This window comes from Lepidochelys kempii, chromosome 7, assembly GCF_965140285.1.
Source record: "Lepidochelys kempii isolate rLepKem1 chromosome 7, rLepKem1.hap1, whole genome shotgun sequence".
NCBI lineage: Eukaryota > Metazoa > Chordata > Testudines > Cheloniidae > Lepidochelys > Lepidochelys kempii.
This window is the reverse complement of record NC_136386.1, coordinates 13,917,832-13,936,757: the sequence shown is the minus strand read 5'-3', so window position 1 is coordinate 13,936,757 and position 18,926 is coordinate 13,917,832. Positions and strand designations below refer to the sequence as shown.

The following is an 18,926-nucleotide window of genomic DNA, read 5'->3' as shown; positions in this document are numbered from 1 at the left end:
TGGATTCCTCAAAATTAAAGCTAATAGTGCACGAATATTAGAAATTCACCAGTGCCATATTCACACAAATCTTACCCCGCAAATGCAACAACAGCAAAAATGTAATTAGCCACCAAACATTTGCAGGCAACCCCTTTAAATATTATAAGTCTTTGCTCCTCACTCACTTCTGCTTGCAGCCACTATTTTATTTTATATAGTCTCTTATACTACACATTTATCTGAGCACCTTCATTTAGTTTGTTAAGTGATGTGGTGGACGTCTGTCACGTATTGTTTGTTCTCTCATCCACTCCCAAGGGGAGGGGTATAGGTGAACGGGTGGAAGTGTATGCAGCAGAATGTTTTGTTTTGGTAGAGTGGTTTTTTCTTTTTAAAAAATATATATGTCACAGTTTATGGCAACTATGCCTGTATTCCTCCTCCATTCTCCCTTCAGGGCATTCACTCTAAGCACCTGGCTCCTCAGCCATCTCCTCTCTTAGGTAGAGACCCATGTATCTCTCTCTCGAGCAGAGTTTTCCTAGGCTGTGATATTCCCAGCATGCCAGGCTGCCTAAACAGGACAGCGTCTGTACTTTGCTTTCTGCTCTTTGCCCTTCAAAGAGCTATACTTTGCCAGAAGTTATAAATGACCACACCACCTTTTATAAGTAAAAGGGGAAACATAACAGAGAAAACATATAAAAGAGCTTATATGCATGCTAAAAGCTTACCAGAGGTCACACATCAGTCTTATGGGGCCTCAGAAGGCCAGAGTCCTTCTAATACTTCTTAGGAAGGATTGGGGCTCCCTTCAGACAGAGTGCCCTGTCCATTTGCCAGCTCAGAAAGAAGGACCTGACTCTATTTAAACTCAGGCTATTTATCCAAAATTCCCTTCCTTGTCTGTTGGTCTCTGGAGAATCCAGTTTTAACTAGAATATGCAAGCCTCTCCAGGTGGTGGTACTTTTCTGGAGGTGTTACAGCCTGAGTGAATTTGCCTAACCATCCCGCACAGTTCTTAGATTCTGGAGGAGCTGTGGTCACCTTCCCCCATGAAATTACATGCAATTTTGGGCCCACAATGGTCCATAACATTAATACAGAGAACATGAAACAATGGGTGTTATCATACACACTATAATGAGAGTGATCAGATAAGGTGAACTGTTACCAGCAGGAGAGAAAAAAAAACCTTTTGCAGTGATAATCAAGATGGGTCATTTCCAGCAGCTGACAAGAATGTGTGAGGAACAGTAGGGGGGTGGAAATAAACATGGGAAAATAGTCAGGCCTCTCCTTGGAGTCTTTTTTTGAAGTTTTTTCATTGTAATATTGTGACTTTTAGTTCTGTAATTGAGTGACCAGGTCAAAAAAACTTCAGAAACAGACTCCAACGAGAGACTGCTGAATTGGAATTAATATGCAAACTGGACACCGTTAAATTAGGCTTGAATAAAGACTGGGAGTGGATGTGTCATTCCACAAAGTAAAACTATTTCCCCACGTTTATCTTTCCCCCCTACTGTTCCTCACACATTCTTCTCAACTGCTGGAAATGGCCCATCTTGATTATCACTACAAAAGGTGTGTGTTTGTTTTTCTCTCCTGCTGGTAACAGCTCACCTTAACTGATCACTCTCGTTATAGTGTGCATGATAACATCCATTGTTTCATGTTCTCTGTGTATATATATATCTTCCTACTGTATTTTCCACTGAATGCATCCGATGAAGTGGGTTTTAGCCCACGAAAGCTTATGCTCAAATAAATTTGCTAGTCTCTAAGGTGCCACAAGTACTCCTTTTCTTTTTGCAGATACAGACTAACACGGCTGCTACTCTGAAACCTGTCATTAATAGGGAAAGGAATTCCAGACAATTTTCTGGCTTTTCTGTAGTGTTGCCAGGCCTCTTTTACTCTCCTGAAAGCAGTATTCCTATCTCTGAGAAGGATGAAGGCATGCAATAGAAGTTAATGCTGCTTGAAACAGTATTTGACTTTTGCATGGATATACAAATATTATATTCCTACGAGTAGCATGCTGCTCCTCAACTTTCCCATTTCTCACTCAAACCCTGCAGAATCCTGACTACATGGAACTGACAGAGATGGAATATTCCTTCCTCCATGCCCTGTGGAGGGTCATCTCTGGGTTTGGATCAGAATAGGGCAAGTGGCTGGACCAGGGGGTTGCATATCAACCCCCTCATTGACCCATGTGTATTGTCTTTTTCCACAGAATCCCTTCCATTGTGGAGACCCCCATTTTGTAGGAGCCTCCAGGGCACATTCTCTGTGTCATAGCTCCAGCAGAACCATGCTGCTATGGGGCAGGAGGATTCTGGTGTTTGCAGGGATGCTGCATAGATGATTCTGGCCTTCTGCTCACCCCAGAAGAGCTGCAGGGTTAGAGGGCTAGTTCCATGACCCATAGGGGGCAAGGGGGGGGGGAAGGAGGGAGGCACAAACCCTCAACAGAGCAGCGTTGGGGGATTCTCACAGAGGATTTTCCTCACCTTAGCCCCCTTTTGTGTTTTTACCATGTTTTGCCATGTGTTTTTACCAGCCTCTTGTCTTCATCTGATATTCAACAGTCAAGAAACACAAGAAATAGCAGTTTTAATTTTAAAAGAAAAAGGGAAAAACAGTTTCAGTTTCTGAAACCTGACTGAGTTGTTAGACATGGTTGAACAAAATTAATAGTATTTTGTTTTCTTATTCTTATTTCACTCTTCATGACTTTAACAGAAAGCACCTCCATAAATATTGGTAAGCACAGAGAAACAGCTAATTAAAAATAAAGACTTCCATATTTAATGAAATTTAAACCAACAGACACTTAAGTCTGAGAAGAAAGAGCAGCATGTCTTGGCAATGCTATCCCTTCAAAGTAACAGTAATCTTTTGTCCCCTTTGGAATATAACAGTGACTTGTTGGATTTCAGTGAAGTTACACTAGGAGAGGGTTTGGTGAATAATTTTAACTTTTCCCTAGACATGATTTAATAGATTGCTCTCTGTGTGGCTTGTGGTAAGTTTTACGGTACTTCCACAAGTACCAGTTGTGTTAATTGCAGCTGGACCAGAAGTTTTCAAGCTCTTCAGTGTTTGTAAGGCAGTGACCCTGGTGCGTTTTTCTTCTTCCTGACTGAGATCCTTGAGGCATGTGCATCCCAAAATGAGGTGAGTCTAGAAACATAGATTTAAGTGCCTGATCTTTAAGTTGTTTAGTGCCTTCAAGTCCTTTTGAAATCATGGGTATCGAGGGAGTTCAAAACCTCCCTGGACACATGGTGACACTGTCATCTTTACTGTACCTTGTCCCCTATCCCAAACCCATGGGTGAAGTCCTGATCCCATTTACTTCCAGGATTTCACCCCATGTGTTTAGCCTCCTGTTGAATCTTGTCCTAATTCTAGAGTGTCTTTGTTTTACTTGTTTGTACAGGACCTAACACAAGAGGGCCCCAATTCCTGATTAGGCTTCTACGTTCTACTGCAACAGAAAGAATAACAACAACAACATGGAGGCATTCAGCATCTTGCAAGATCAGATCCTAGGTACCCTCTCCACTGCAGTGACCCTCCTGAATGAAGTAGCTAAAGATACAATAATGCCTACAGAGGGCAAATTAGAGAGACAATTTACCTATAGTGTATTCAATTTCCATTCTTCAGGTGTATTTCAACTGAAGTGTAGTTAAATACACTGCTTATGTACTCGTCTTAGGAGGAAATCTGTTAAGATGAACACCTGGAAATGAATCCAACTCATTTGCACTTTAACTATACCTCTCTTTGATGCCACTATTCACCCTAAATGAGTGCTGCTGAAAACTCCTAGCAGTAGTTTGGCTTATTTTAGAGGAAGTAGGGTATTTATATTCAAGCCTACCTCTATTTTTAATTCACTTAATTTCATCTTAGTGAACAAATACGACCGTATCCAAACATTCACCTTGAATCACGCAATTTGTATAATAAATTATGACATAAGTTCTAATTTTTGACCAAAATAATAGGCCATTAACACTTTCCAATTGTCTTGGATAACTAAGTATTTGCAGTTAGATAACCTCAATATTTGCCGTATTTAAGGCATTTCCTATAGTAAATTTAGGGAAGGACAAGGAATTACTGCAGAAATTATGGTAAATTTATGGATTTACCTTGGGTTGTTGTTTTTTTTAATCCACCATTCTTTTTCTTAGAGATTTTGCTCATCTTGTTACATTTTCTTGTTCTTCATGAAATGTAAGAAATTCAAACACACAACAAAACCACCCTTTTGCTAAAGGTTTCCTTTTTGCCTTATCACATAAATATTGTTGTTCTACACCTCAAATGTTAAATAATTGGATTCCTCATGCCTGATTGAAGGGGAAAATATCTGTGCAAAGCTGTTAAAGAGAAGTTTTCTGAATGTTTGACAGCTGAAAATGGTGCTGGAGTTCTATAATCTAAAAAACACTGGAACTTGGTTCTTAGCTTTTTCTAGGTTGTGCCACGTTTGATAAAGATTATATTTTGTTTTCTTATTTTGTATCACTCAAGTTTTACAGTTGCAATGAACCTGTGATTAAAGTGGGAGTGTTCTGTAGTGAATATTAATCTGTAAACCAAAATGTGTCCTGTATATTGGCTTATTAAAACATTTTTAGCTTTTCAGAAAAAGGAAGGAAAATCAGCTATGTCAAGGTTCCTCCCCCACTCTGAATTCTAGGGTACAGATGTGGGGACCTGCATGAAAAACCTCCTAAGCTTATCTTTACCAGCTTAGGTCAAAACTTCCCCAAGGTACAAAATATTCCACCCGTTGTCCTTGGACTGGCTGCTACCACCACCAAACTAATACTGGTTACTGGGGAAGAGCTGTTTGGACGCGTCCTTCCCCCCAAAATACTTCCCAAAACCTTGCACCCCACTTCCTGGACAAGGTTTGGTAAAAAGCCTCACCAATTTGCCTAGGTGACTACAGACCCAGACCCTTGGATCTTAAGAACAATGACCAATCCTCCCAACACTTGCACCCCCCCTTTCCTGGGAAATGTTGGATAAAAAGCCTCACCAATTTGCATAGGTGACCACAGACCCAAACCCTTGGATCTGAGAACAATGAAAAAGCATTCAGTTTTCTTACAAGAAGACTTTTAATAAAAATAGAAGTAAATAGAAATGAAGAAATCCCCCCTGTAAAATCAGGATGGTAGATATCTTACAGGGTAATTAGATTCAAAAACATAGAGAACCCCTCTAGGCAAAAGACCTTAAGTTACAAAAAAGATACACAGACAGAAATAGTTATTCTATTCAGCACAATTCTTTTCTCAGCCATTTAAAGAAATCATAATCTAACACATACCTAGCTAGATTACTTACTAAAAGTTCTAAGACTCCATTCCTGGTCTATCCCCGACAAGGACCAGCATATAGACAGACACAGACCCTTTGTTTTTCTCCCTCCTCCCAGCTTTTGAAAGTATCTTGTCTCCTCATTGGTCATTTTGGTCAGGTGCCAGCGAGGTTACCTTTAGCTTCTTAACCCTTTACAGGTGAGAGGAGCTTTCCCCTGGCCAGGAGGGATTTCAAAGGGGTTTACCCTTCCCTTTATATTTATGACAAGCTACACTCACTGCAATGAAATGTAAGCTTTCAATTCACAAGTATTCCACCAAAGCTGAGATAGTCATAATTTTAAAAGAATTAGGCAGAAAGAGACCTACATATATTTGTGACATTAAAAAATCACCATTTTGCAACTCACGTGCAGTATGATTTCAACCTGAGTAGCCACTTGTATGTTCTGAAATCTATTTACTCTCTGGGTTATATTAGTATGAAATCAGCTTTTTTTAAAAAAGCAATGGGCCTGCTCATGCACATTTAGAACCAGACTGGGAAAGTTATTGATATGAGTCGTCCTACTGAAGTATAAATTAAGCACATTTCAACCATTGCAGTCAATGGGACTGCTTGGGTGAGCATTTTTTCATGAGTTCAGCTTCTATTTTTCCTTCAAGTAACTTCATATATATTTCATTAATTAAAAGCAAACAAAAACACAAATGTAACCCCCATTGGGGTTTTGAATCATGTTAAATTTTTAGTCTCAGGCCTTCTATGGGCCAGATTCAAAGCCCACTGAAGTTAGTAAGAGGTTTCTGTTGACCTCAGTGGGCTTTGGCTCAAACCCAAAAAGCAAACCAGTTCATGGAAGTTGAAGGAATTTTTATTAAGTAAAAAGGGGAAAAATGATAAAATAACAACCTTCTAATGCCAAATTTTAGTGCAAAAAGCCCCCAACACCTCCAACATTTTCCTCTTTATCATCCTTTACTTTATTGCTTCATGGACCTCATCTAAAAGGTTCTCTGGGTAAAAAGTGTTATCACTTTGATGCGTGTCAGCCCTTTGACATGAGGCAGAAGTCTTTTCTTCTCTGACAGTCAGCCTGACAATGCTAAGGAGAAGATCTGGGCAGAATGCAGTGGGGAAACCCCACTGCTGATGAATCAGCACTCCCTGCTGAAGGGCAGGCTGAAGATGCCTACTAGCTAAGTTTAGCATCTTTTCAGTAGGTATAAAAATCAGGCTTCTTTTTAAAAAAAAAAAAAAAAAAAGATTCTTATCTAAAGCCTAAGGGCTGAAACGGAAACTCAGTCTCAACATATATGTGATTGTTTCCCCCTGTACATTTTTTTCTTCAGTTTTAAGTTTTGGGGATTTTTCTCTTTTGTAATACTTCAGGCAATAATGTAACACACTCTCTTCTGTCCTTACAATTGTGACAGGCAGATGTGAAAAGGTTGAGAGACCAGGTAAAGTCCCTCAAAGTTTAGAGGCAAAATTAGGCTGGAGAAGCCCCAAGATCAAGCTCTGGCATGAAACGTCCAGTGCTTTCTTCTTTTGATTGGAGTGAGCGGAGCACACTATCATTATTATTGTTGTTATTATTATAAATTCCACTGTAGTACTTTTTCTTTATGTCCTGGGCCTTGATGCAAAAATACTCAGGTAAGAAACAAAAATAAAAAATAGTGGGTAAAGTTGTTTACTAAGTATTTTAAAGCTAAAAAAACCCAGGCTGTTCAGGTCAGTTCAGTTTATTTGTTTAGGGTTTTAGTTGTTGCTATTTTATTTGAACTTGTTTAGCTCTATCTGCCTAAAAGAGACACGGATATAATTAAATTACCCTTTGAAAAATGCAAAAGGTATGTATTATTATTACTAGTTATTTTATCATAGTAGTTTCTGGAGTTCTCAGATGAGTTTAGGGACTCACTATGGTCGACACTGTACAAACGCATATGGAAAAAAAAGATGTGTTCTTACCTTATGTTGGTTACCACATGGTAACTAACACAAGGTAAAATCCTTGAGAAGAGAGGCAGTTGTCATTTTCATATGTATTAGAAGCTAGAGGGTAGCTTAGTGTTTCCCTCAAACTGCTAACACGTGTTAATACTACATATTGTTCATGGATAGTGAAGCAGAAACAATTGGAAGAGAAACAAATATAGAGATCACCCATAATCTGGAGAATTTAACAAGAAATACACACTGCCCAGCTACTGCTCAGAGCATAAACTGAATCAGACAAGTTGAAGGAAGAAAGCAAGCAAGTTGAATACTTTAATCACTTCATGTGAAAAAGGCTTACTGTATAGTTGCCAAAGCTGAAGATATTTAGAAAGGAGAAAATTGATTAGGAAGAGGTAAGCGTGTACAAGTAATAAAAGAAAACTAGGATACGAATGAATCAGAGGAACCATTAGCATGGAATTGTGTGTCAGGAACTGGGAGAAAAACTATATGTGATAAAAAATATTGAAGTCAAGCAGCAGCAGAAGAAAAAAGAGGCTGGTGACTCACATCAAGAATTACCCCACAATAAGTCTTTACCTACCTCAGACTCTGATGCCAAGAGGATTTGGACTAGGTAAATACTTGGTGTGTTGGAGATTCAGTCTGTGGCACTATTCCTCCTGAGTCAGTGGGCCTAATTTTTCTCTCACTTGCAGCAGTGTAAAGTAAGAATAATTCTACTTGTAATCAATGGGCTTACACTGATTTAAGTAGGAAGAGAATGAGGCCCAGCATGTCAGCATAATAGAAGGTAGGGGTAGCTGAACCAATGGACGTATTGAGTTTGAGAGGTAAAACTAAAATCCTCCTAACCTGCTGTGGTTGATTAAAACCCCAGGGCAACTTTCATAAGAGTGATGGTGCCAATCTCAGTAACTTGACCAAATAGCAGCTCAAGTTATTACATTTCTCTCCCCTACATTACCTCTGCAGTTTCATTTAGTTATATAGTGAGCACCATTAAAAATGAATATTTACCACATTTCAGTTCTTACCATGGTACTTACTGTAGTCCCAGCACTAAGAAAGGTAAATACTGTATGTTCTGAAGTCAACAAAATACTATGGGCATTAACATGTCTGGCTCTTAATGCAGCTTACTCTTGTGTACTTCTTAACTTCCTAACATACACCTCGATGGTGCAGTCCAAGACACTCATGTGGACCCCTGTGCCTGTGTGGAGCTTCAGTGGCTTCAGTAGTAATACACATTGATGTCAGAGTCCATCCATTCACATTCCTATTAAAGTCAATAGTGTTTCATATGAGGGTCCACCCTCATGTATCAGATTGAAGGATCAGCTCCTTGAGATGAATTTGAGGTAAAACATTCAGATTTGGTTACTTCAGAGCTGGGTAAGTCTTCAATAATTAGAGGGGAACTCCACCCCCAACCCTCACACAGCTTTAACACATGTATTAGTGTTCACATTGAAACACACAGATCAGACTCACAATTTGGGCAGGTGATCGAGCGTGGACTAGTTCCTAAAATGGTGTAAATTGGAGTAGCTACATTAAAATGAATGGAGATACACCTACCAGCTGAGCATCTGGCATATTCCATGTAGTGTTGCTGTGTGCTGTTAAATGGCTGCATTTTCGTGTCAGGTGATGTGACCTTTCTAATATTCCTCACTTACCTCATAGTTTGTCCTGAAGTTTAATCTTAGGTGCTGATCCTGTCAGTTCTTTGCAAGTGCAGGATTATGCTTCCACAAAGCATCTTGTATTATTGTGGTCTTAATATGCATATTAAAAGCTCAGATGAAAGTCACTATTGTGCAGAAAAGTATGATTATCATTAGGATCATTATAATGCTTTTCATTATTTCAATATTTGCTCCCCACAACAATAAAGGGCTTTAAAAAGCTTTACCTTATCTCCACACGATATACTTTAAAAAGATCCTGTTCAAGACAGAAAAGTTTAAGTAATATAATAGGCAATAGAAAAATCTCTTACTATAATTAAGATACAGGTGAAGCAATGATTACTCACCTTGTAAATATAGGAACAATGAGAACAAGTCACTTGAATGTTTTAAAATATTTTTTCTCACAGTTTATAATAATTCTCCTGGAAGCTTGAAATCTGTTTACTTACCAAATATCCATTAGCTAATGTTTGTACAGTGCTTTGAAAATGTGAAGCACTAAATATGTGCTAATTATAATTATAATTACTTTATTACTACCAAAACCGTTTTCTTTACCTGTCTTTTTTTCTTTTATAAGGAAGCTCACAGAAGCTGGGCTCACATCTTTATTTTTCCTAGAGGAAAGGATTAGGAAAGTGTTTGCTTTGAAAAAAGAGATATTACCAGGGCCTTTCATATGCAGCCAAAACATAGTAGGTCAAAAATCAAATGTTGTGCCTGTCAGCCTTAACAATGCCCCTTTTTGGCATTGCCCTTGATGGGCTTCATCCTAGACCCGTTCCAGTGAATGGGAATTTTTAATTGATTTCACTAAGTTGGTTCATGCCCTATTTGAGAGGCTCATTGATGAGCTTCATCCTAGACCCATTCCAGTGAACGGGAATCTTTCCACTGACGTCACTGAGTTGGTTCATACCCTATTTGAGAGGCTAATTCATTAGGGCTAACTCTTTATGTTAAAAGAGGTAAATCTAGTCCCTTTCAAAGATTCTTGGAGGGACTGCTCCAATCTGGTTCCCCCAGATTTCCTGTGCCTGCTTGTTCTTAGTGCTTCCTCCCTATCTTTTTAGAAGTGAAGGGTTCACAGCTGTACCCTTATCTTCCCCACTATTTGGTAGCCTGCTGCATGCTTCACACATTTTCCCTCCATTTTTTTATGATTATTGTTTTAGTGTCTTCTTAGAGCAAATATTCCCAGGAGTGCATAGTCCTGCTCTCCACTAACACTTTTCGTACACAAACAGCAGATTGCATTGCAGTTGTCTTTTTTATATAGAAGGGAACAAATCCCACTGTGATGATGTTGGAGTCTTTGTCAAACTGGCAATAATGCATGTGGGCACCTATGCCCTTCCTTCCTCCCTCGTCGCTAGCTCTGCTTGTTGCAGCTGCTTTCTCCAGGCCTTTTTTCTTCTTAAGTCCCTGTTTCCCTGAGTCACTCAGTCTCTTATTCCCACTGTTTAAAATTAAACTTTCCTATCTTCATTGTCTGGCATCCTTGAACCTCGTTGTTGCCAACATCATAACACTCAACCTGCTCCCTATTTCATTTCCTAGTGGTGTAATTCAGTCATTTTGCTTTGTATGTGCATTTTTTTGGCATTTTAATGAACAAAATGGCATGTTTTTAATTAAAAGGTACATGTAAGCAGTAAGAAAGGGGCCAAAATGGCAACATTAACCATTGGAACAATTTACCAAGAGCTATGGCAAATCCTCCAACATGACAATTTTTAAGTCAAGATGGGATGTTTTTCTAAAAGCTCTAGTCTAGGAATTATTTTAGGGAAGTCTATGGCCTGTGTTATACAGGAGGTCAGACTAGATGATTACAATGGTCCCTTCTGGCCTTGGAATCTATGAATCGCACTGGAAAATGAAGCCCTCCATTCACTCACAGAACAGGTACAAAATGGATAGGTTCTCCCACATAGCCCTATATTCCAGTTTGAATGGACGAGACTCTAGGAGAAGAAGAAGTTAGTTCACGCTCCATGGCCATTCAGTCCTTCCCCTCCCTTCTGAGTTTCAAGACTGTATACAGCAAGGCAAGGCAGCCCATTTTGTGGGTTTACATGATGTAGACACATCTACAGACAACTGGACTAAGATCACCAACTGATTTCACATGAACCCCCAAACACTGTCCAGCTGTTAACAAGTTGCAGCCATTTTGGACCTGGACCTCGACAATGAGATCAGTGGTTTTGAGGTTAAAGGCACCATAAACCTTAAGTAAAACTATTGAGCACTTATGCAGCACTTTATATCTAAGAACAACAAACTAAAATAAAAAAGAATTTGCTGAAGCTGGACAGAGAAGGGTAATTCAATTTCACAAAGGATTATGATATTTCAAAATTTGGTTTAATCCAGTTTGGAACAAAAGCCAAAACAATTTGAAATTCTCCATGAAAGGGAATGGAGCCCCAACTTCCAACCCATGGATCCTGGAAACGCAGGCTCCCCAGCAGTTCCCTAGCAACCTGCCTCGGTTCTGCATAACTTTTGTGAAATCTAACCACCTCTGCAAAACAATTTGAGTTTACCAAACTGGAAAATTTAGACAAAAAATGTTTTGTTTTTTGATGGTTGTTTTTGATTTTTTCCAACCATCTTTGGAATTTATATTACAGTGAAGCTTGTGTTAAAGGTCCAAGCTTTATTAAGAGATCATCTGCCCTCAGCAACCACCCTGGCTTTCAAGTATTTTTCAATGATAAATCATCTGTATCAAGTGGCTACCTCTCCAACATGAACAATGACCTCTCGGAATTGATCCTAGACACAATAGCCACTCCTAAGTGACCAGCAGAGCTTCTTTTGGGCTTTAGTGTCAATAGGACACACAGAGAAAGGGTGAATCCAATGGTAAGTCACTAACCTAGGAACTGGGATACTTATTGTGAGAAAAATTGCCTATATGGATACAGATGCTATATAAAAATTATTTTCATTGTTATTATGATAAATTTGAAAGGAACTTTTCTGTCAAGGGCAGAAATTTCCAAAGGAAGAACTGCTTGGCCTGTCACCCAGTCCTAATACAATATTTCAACAGCTTTGTTTGCAAGACAATAAGGACCACTGGTCATGAGATGTTTAAATGTATTTTTATTTTTGCATATGGATGAATGTTGATCTGATGTAGATTTTTTTTATTATGAATGTAGATTTTTGTAGTCCAGCTGCTCAGAAGTTGATTTCTTTTAAGACCTTGTCACCCTGAGGAAACTATTTTAGCCATTTCAGAAGTGATTTCTGTTCTTCATTTCAATCACTTTTCGGGGGTGATGAGCATGTAGTCTCTGTGTGGTATGTAACAACTGATATTTTAAGTAGATTGCTGTTTAGGCAGGGCTTTTCCCAGATATGTCACTAGCTGAACAAGGACTGAATCTGAATGGGTCATGTTGCATAGTGATAAGGAAGAATATACCTAATTCACCTGGAGTCTCAGAAGGAGGTACTGTAAGGCATAGTGAGCATAGATCCCAGAGCCTGATGAACTCAGGGGGAGGGATTCATGACATCAACTGACAGTTGCCCTTGATCAGTCTTTTGCTAGCAATAAACTGTGCCAGCAACATCTGATTCAATAAATTGAGCCACAAGCAATATGCAATGATGTACCTGCCTGTGTCAGGAGTCCCTTTCTCCTTTCCTTCACAACATGAATAAGAGTTTCCTGCAGCTTATTGGAGCTCCAATCTTTCCAGGCTGAACTCCTGTACTTCCTGAGATAAATGCTCCAATACGAAGGGGGTAATCTGATCACAAGGCAGATACTGAATTGGCTGACTGGTGATTAGGGTAAAATGGGTACAAAATCAAATGAAGTTGATTTATTGTGTAGCGTTGAATGAAAGTGTTGGGTGTGTCTTACCACTAGGTGGAGTGGTGATTTGAGAAAACCAACCCTTACCATTTGATTCTTCTTGGAGCAGACTCTAGCAGTCTCACCATAGGTAATCTGGGTAGTAGCTTTTCACCAGTGATGAATAAGGTAGTTGGCCTCTTTCTCAAAGGTTTCACTGTATATACCATTTGATTGCATGACCAACTCCTTTCTAATGCAAAAAAATGTCTTGGATTAAAAGCTTCAAGCAGAAATTTAGTACAGGTAATTGATAAATGAGAAAGCAAGCTGACAGCCATAATGTAAGGGATATTTCACAGCCTTGCAATCTCAAGTATAGCAGCAATGAAAAAAGGCAGCAGAATGCTTTGGTATCTTGTTAGGGGAACTGCATATAAATCAACAGAGAGATGGCCTGATCTCACCGGTCTGACCTCACCTAGGGCAAGCATTGGATTGGTCGTTACAAAATACCTTGAGGCGAATATAGTGGATTTTGAAAAGGAATCGTTTAGAACAAGCAGAGAGAAAGTACATCACAAAGAGTGTAGTTATGGAAGAAAATCTAAGATAATTGATTTGATCCTTACTGAGAAACAGTAGACTTTGTGATGATCTAATTGAGTTGTTATAAACTGGTACAACACACTAGTGGGAAAAAATATCAAACAAACAACACAACCACAATAATACCAAACAGGCTGAGATGTGAAAGAATTATAGTACGAGGAGGATATGGAGAATTCAGGGTTAATTAGTTGAAATCAGACCAAAACTACTGACATTGTATAAGCCATTCATGATCACTACAGCTGCAGCTAATGTTCGCAACAAATGGCAAACAGTGAAACTTCCCTGGATTGGGGTTTTATTACTAACATGAAACTCAGATAAGGGACGTTAAAAGATTCATTCATGTACATGACCTTTTGCATAATTTTGGGGCCAGTTTTGAATGGTATCAAAATAATAATTTAAAAAAAAAAGGAAAATGTAAAGTTTCACATAGTTTTGATATAAAAGCTGCTTGAAAAGCTGCCATACTGTTTTTTTTTTTAAATCCAAAGCACAATGAGAATCTTATGCAAGGAGGTAGGAAGAAGAGAGGGGAAAGGGTGAATATGTGCATCAAAAGAAATGGCACTAATGAACCATTGTGAAAAGAAATTCTCCAGTTTTGCAAAGATAAAAACATCATCTTTCAAGGCAAAGTCATATGTCCATATACACTAATTTGAATAGTTCTAAATTGTAAACCTATGTACCAGGTTACTTGACAGCTTCATAATTTAAGGCAAAGAAATTAGATAGTGATGCACAAAAACTGTTACATTAACCTTCTTGTGGATTTCTGCACAGCATACACCACTGCCTAAACTCTAAAAGTCTTATCCCAGCTCAGTGTAAAACTGGATGGATTCTATGAAAGCAGACTTTCCTCTGGTTTTTCTTAAGTCCCAGCCTTAAAAAAAAAAGCTCTATGAAGATGTCCATATGGGATTCCTCCCCAGTCATTCTATCAGAAGTGTATAATTTTTCTGCTCATGAAACAGTCTATAGAACTCTCCCTCAAGCCTGGTGGATCCTGGGGAAGCCAGAACCAGGCATGTGGTAGCTTCATGGAAATGATAATACAGCTGTATTGTATTTTTTGAGTAATGGCAGCTGGAGAGAACTACATACAACCCCCACCCATGGCTTAGTCTTGTCTTCCCTCCAGGCTACCCAACTCTACCTCCTGTTCTGTGTGGAGTGCAGACCATGGTGAGCCCTGTCAGAACTTAAATATGGGTGCTACAGAGGCAGCTGACCCTGTCCATTCTGTGCAGAAGGCAGAGATCCACGGATGGAGGGCCCCTTCCATACAGGTGCCCTGCTCAGGAATCTGAATGGGATATCTTACACATATACATACAGGGAGATAGAGGGGAAAAAGTATAAAATCAAACACTGTTCCTCCCTAATCCTTTTACTCAAAGGACTAGGCATGATGGAGCTAGTGCTTCTCTCCCGGCTTAGGAATCTGGATATAAACTGGTGGACAGTTTCAATAGCCAGGGAAGGGAAATAAAGCTTCAAGCACTAGTTATTATATAGATCTTTCCTTAGGGATCTTTTATTTCCCCTCCCCCAAATGGTCAGACAACAAAAGCAAATAAATTGGAATGCACTTGGCAATAATTCCCAATGAGAGGAGACACCCTTCTCCTTTGGCTCAGCTTCCCCTTTTTTTTTATACTTTACCCTGAGCACCCGTATGACCAGCTGGGACCTGTTAACACTTTACAGGCTGTAGTGTTTGCCTCGTCCCAGGGGGTAATAGGAACCAGTCATTATGTCAGGAGATGGTACTCACATTTATTGCTCAGATTACATTCCTTAGAGAACAGCGGGTACAGTTGCAGGAACTGCTTCATCTACAGATTAAGTGCTTAGTTTAAAGGCATGCATCTACCAGCTTCAGCCTTACTCTTGGACCTGTCCAGTCCAAGTATATTAAGCCTCAGGATAACAATATCTACACATCATTTGAAGCAGATCAAATACCTCACGTGTAGTCATTTTTGTACCTTTAAAAATATTAGTTAACTTTTTTTTTTTAAAAAAAAAAGCCCATTATCTAGTCACTTCCTATTTTTCTCCAGGGGTAAAAAGAAAGCTTGAGGAATTTACATAAAACTCTACTTTGCTGCTGTTTGGCTAAAATGGAAACTCTATTAATTGATTAAATTAATCTGAATTCCTGGGGAGGAAAGTTGATTGTTCACTAGATAAGATCACTTTTCAGAAGCCCACAAGCCCCTAGCAAGAATAACTAGTTGCTCGGCAGCTCATCTTTATTTCATTTGGCTCTGGCTGGAACATTTTATTGCATTGCTTTCAACGACATTTGTCTAGTCGTAGCCATTATGCACTTGTTCTTTAGCAAGTTTCTTTTTCTGATTTGTCAACAGTTATTTACTGGCATTTTATCCATGTATTTAACTACTCTCACTTAAACTGGGGAAATCACAAGCAATGAAGATATTTATTTAAAAGATGCATGTTTAGTTTTATTCTGATCTGACCTGTCCTTATGTGTTTCATGAAATGTTTATCTGCCACTTGACCTTAAAATATGACCTGGTTTTATGTTAACATCAGAAATAAAATTTGGCACTAATTGTACGCTTTCATCCCATCTAAAATCTATAAGTGAGACCTATATAGTCATCACATTAACTCCTGTTTGTGTTTTGTTCTTGCCCGGTCAAACTCACAATGGGCTTGATCCAAAGCCCATGACAGTTAATGGAAAGATTCTCTGACTTCAGGGGCCTCTGCATCAGGCCTAGTGAGATCCAAGGCAAGTCATGTGACCACTTTAATCCAAATTAATTCTCTTTTATGCCTCTCCACCAGTGGAGGGAGGAGTTAAAGCTGTACTAAACAGGCAGCTGGGGACTCCCCTGGCTTCAGTCCTATACCACTAAAAAGTATGTGTTTATGTGTGTGTGTGCACACACATCTGTCATTAAGAGAGAGAGAGGCAGAGATAGACGGATGGTGATTTCGTTTTATGAGGTTGCTACTTTACACACCTTGTAGAGAAGATTTTCCTGGGGGCATAGCAAGCATAAAACACTGCACATTTTTGATCCATTATTTTAAAGGGTATATTAAGAGATTAATATGTTACAAGGTTATCAATTGAGATTCTAGAAAAAGAGCTGTTAGCCATCTTTTACTTCAGCAGGACAACAGGCATTTACACGTGGCAGTGCACGAAGGGAGCTAAAAGAAAGTCGAAGAGAGAGGAGCAGAAGAAAAAAATGATATGCATTTTTACTAGTCACCATTACTACATAACGTCTTTGTCATCTGAATTATGTAATTGTATGTTTGCCATTATATTTGCACTTCACGCTGTCACATACATCAGGTTACATTTTGCTATTCTCTCATCTCATCTGATTATGTATCGCTGACTATTTGTCAAATTTCAAAAGGCCATAATACACATTAAAGAAACAAAATGATGTAGTAGTCACCAGAAACAGGCTCATCGCAGTAAATATACAGGCATAGGGAGCTCCATGGCTCTCTAGCTCCAGAAACCTGGACCTGAACAGAACTAGACTATCCTGTTCAGGAAGGGACTATTGAATACAGTACAGTATCCAGGAACCATTCCTTTAGACAACTGCACAGCAATGTCAGCTACTGCATAATTTGCATAATGCTTCATTAGCATTTTCAGAAGCATATCCCAGCGAGGATTAACATTCGTGCAGCTACTCCAGTGGATTTGAGGATCTGGCCCTTTGAGTTCCATGTAGTACGAGTTAAACGCTCTTTTGTTATTTTTTCTGTTTGCTATAAAGTCTATGAAAAGGCAACTCAGCATGTGCAAATTCTCAGAAATGCAAATGCAATGGCCTCTAAAGCTTTATGAAAGTGTCTTAAAAAGGGAGGAACAAGGGATGGTGCTTCTTTTTTAGAGAGATGATTTGTATTCATTTTGCAGGTACCCAAATGCACAGAATGCAGGCTTAGAAATGCACCCAATGGTCATAATAATAAAATAATCATTAACTCACATATGTTTGTCCCAAAACCATAATTTATTCTGCGAATAATGAAACTCACGGTGGGGGTGGCTCAGATTTCGACAACTTGGGTATAAACCAAGAACAACTCTCCTGAAGTCAATAGAGATACCCTGGTTTCAGACCTGTGAAAGTGAGCAGAGCTCTAGCTCAGTAGCTCAGAACAAAAGCAGTTTACTTCTCCTTTACACACAACCCTACTAGCAAATAAAAACGTGAATATTCATGCGTTAGTCTGAATGACAAGCATGACAAAGGGACCAGACAATGTAATTCATCATTTAAAGCAAAAAGAAAGTGTCTGCCAACCTACTTATTGTTTCTGTATAGCAATTGTGCTGGCTTTTGCACTCCAGCTAAGCCTTGTTCCGCTGTGCCTGGGCCAAATCCTGCTCTCACACCAGACTGAAGCAAGAGTGGAGCCACTGGCATCACAAGATTTACACCCCCAAATGCAGCTAGGAACAGAATTTGGCCCCGCAATTGGTTTTTTTTTTTTGCCGGATTACTCAATCTGTTTCACTGCAAATACACACTCTGCTTGTTTCACGTGTAGTTGCACAGCTGTTCTCTTTCAGTGCAACACACAGTCAGTCAGACAGATAATGGAAGTAATGACAAAGGGGGCTGAGTTTGGATTAGAGCATTTTACAGCAGATTTTAGCATTTAGCAGAAGGAAAAGGAATGAGCAGATCTCTCTGTCTCTCTCTTGGCTCAATGGACTACATTTATTCCTGATTTCTGAATGGGGTTCTGTAAAGATTTCAGGAAATAATTTAAGGGTATTGGTGCTTTTCTTTATTATTGGGTTAGAAATTGAACATTGCTGGCCTCTACAAACCAAGGAGCAGAAGGAGGAATGAACCTGCTTTCCATTATGAGTAGTGTTCCACCTTCATATTATGTTCTGGCCATTTCCTCTATTTGCAGATCCCGAATGCCTAGCCTCTCTGTCTTACTCTTTTCAGAGTAGCAGCCGTGTTAGTCTGTATCTGCAAAAAGAAAAGGAGGACTTGTGGCATCTTTTGTTTGTCTCTAAGGTGCCACAAGTACTCCTTTTCTTTTAGTCTTACTTTTAGTTTTCATGTTAGATGTCAAATGAATTGGAGAGAATTTCTGAAGAAATGATTAGTGTAAATGGAAGAGGCTATATATGACAGCTAAAATAAGACTTTATTTTCACAACCGTCTCAGTTTTAAGGGGTGACTTGACTACCTCTCTTTCCATGTCGCATGAAGTCATAGACAGCTCAAGAGAAAGTTTGCCAGAATTCAAGTGGATACTGTGCTTCTGCCTTAAATGCCACAAATCACTTGAAAAGCTGTTTATGTAAAAAACAACATATAAGGCAGGGGCTTGCACTTTATTGGATGGTTATGGAGGAGGTGAGCACCTTCTGTGCTAAACATACATAATCAGGAATGGCCCAATTAAGCTATGTTGGCTTTACATCAGCTGAAGATC

At 39.2% G+C, this 18,926-nt stretch overlaps 1 long non-coding RNA gene across 1 annotated transcript in view; it reads left to right on the top strand.

The window, feature by feature from the left end:
* The first annotated feature begins 3,035 nt into the window (after window positions 1-3,035).
* Window positions 3,036-18,926, top strand: part of LOC144930762 (uncharacterized) — a 30,467-nt gene continuing 14,576 nt past the window's right edge. The window contains exons 1-2 of the long non-coding RNA XR_013636119.1: window positions 3,036-3,169; window positions 3,435-3,547. This is a non-coding gene — a long non-coding RNA (uncharacterized LOC144930762). The remainder of the gene's footprint in view (window positions 3,170-3,434; window positions 3,548-18,926) is intronic.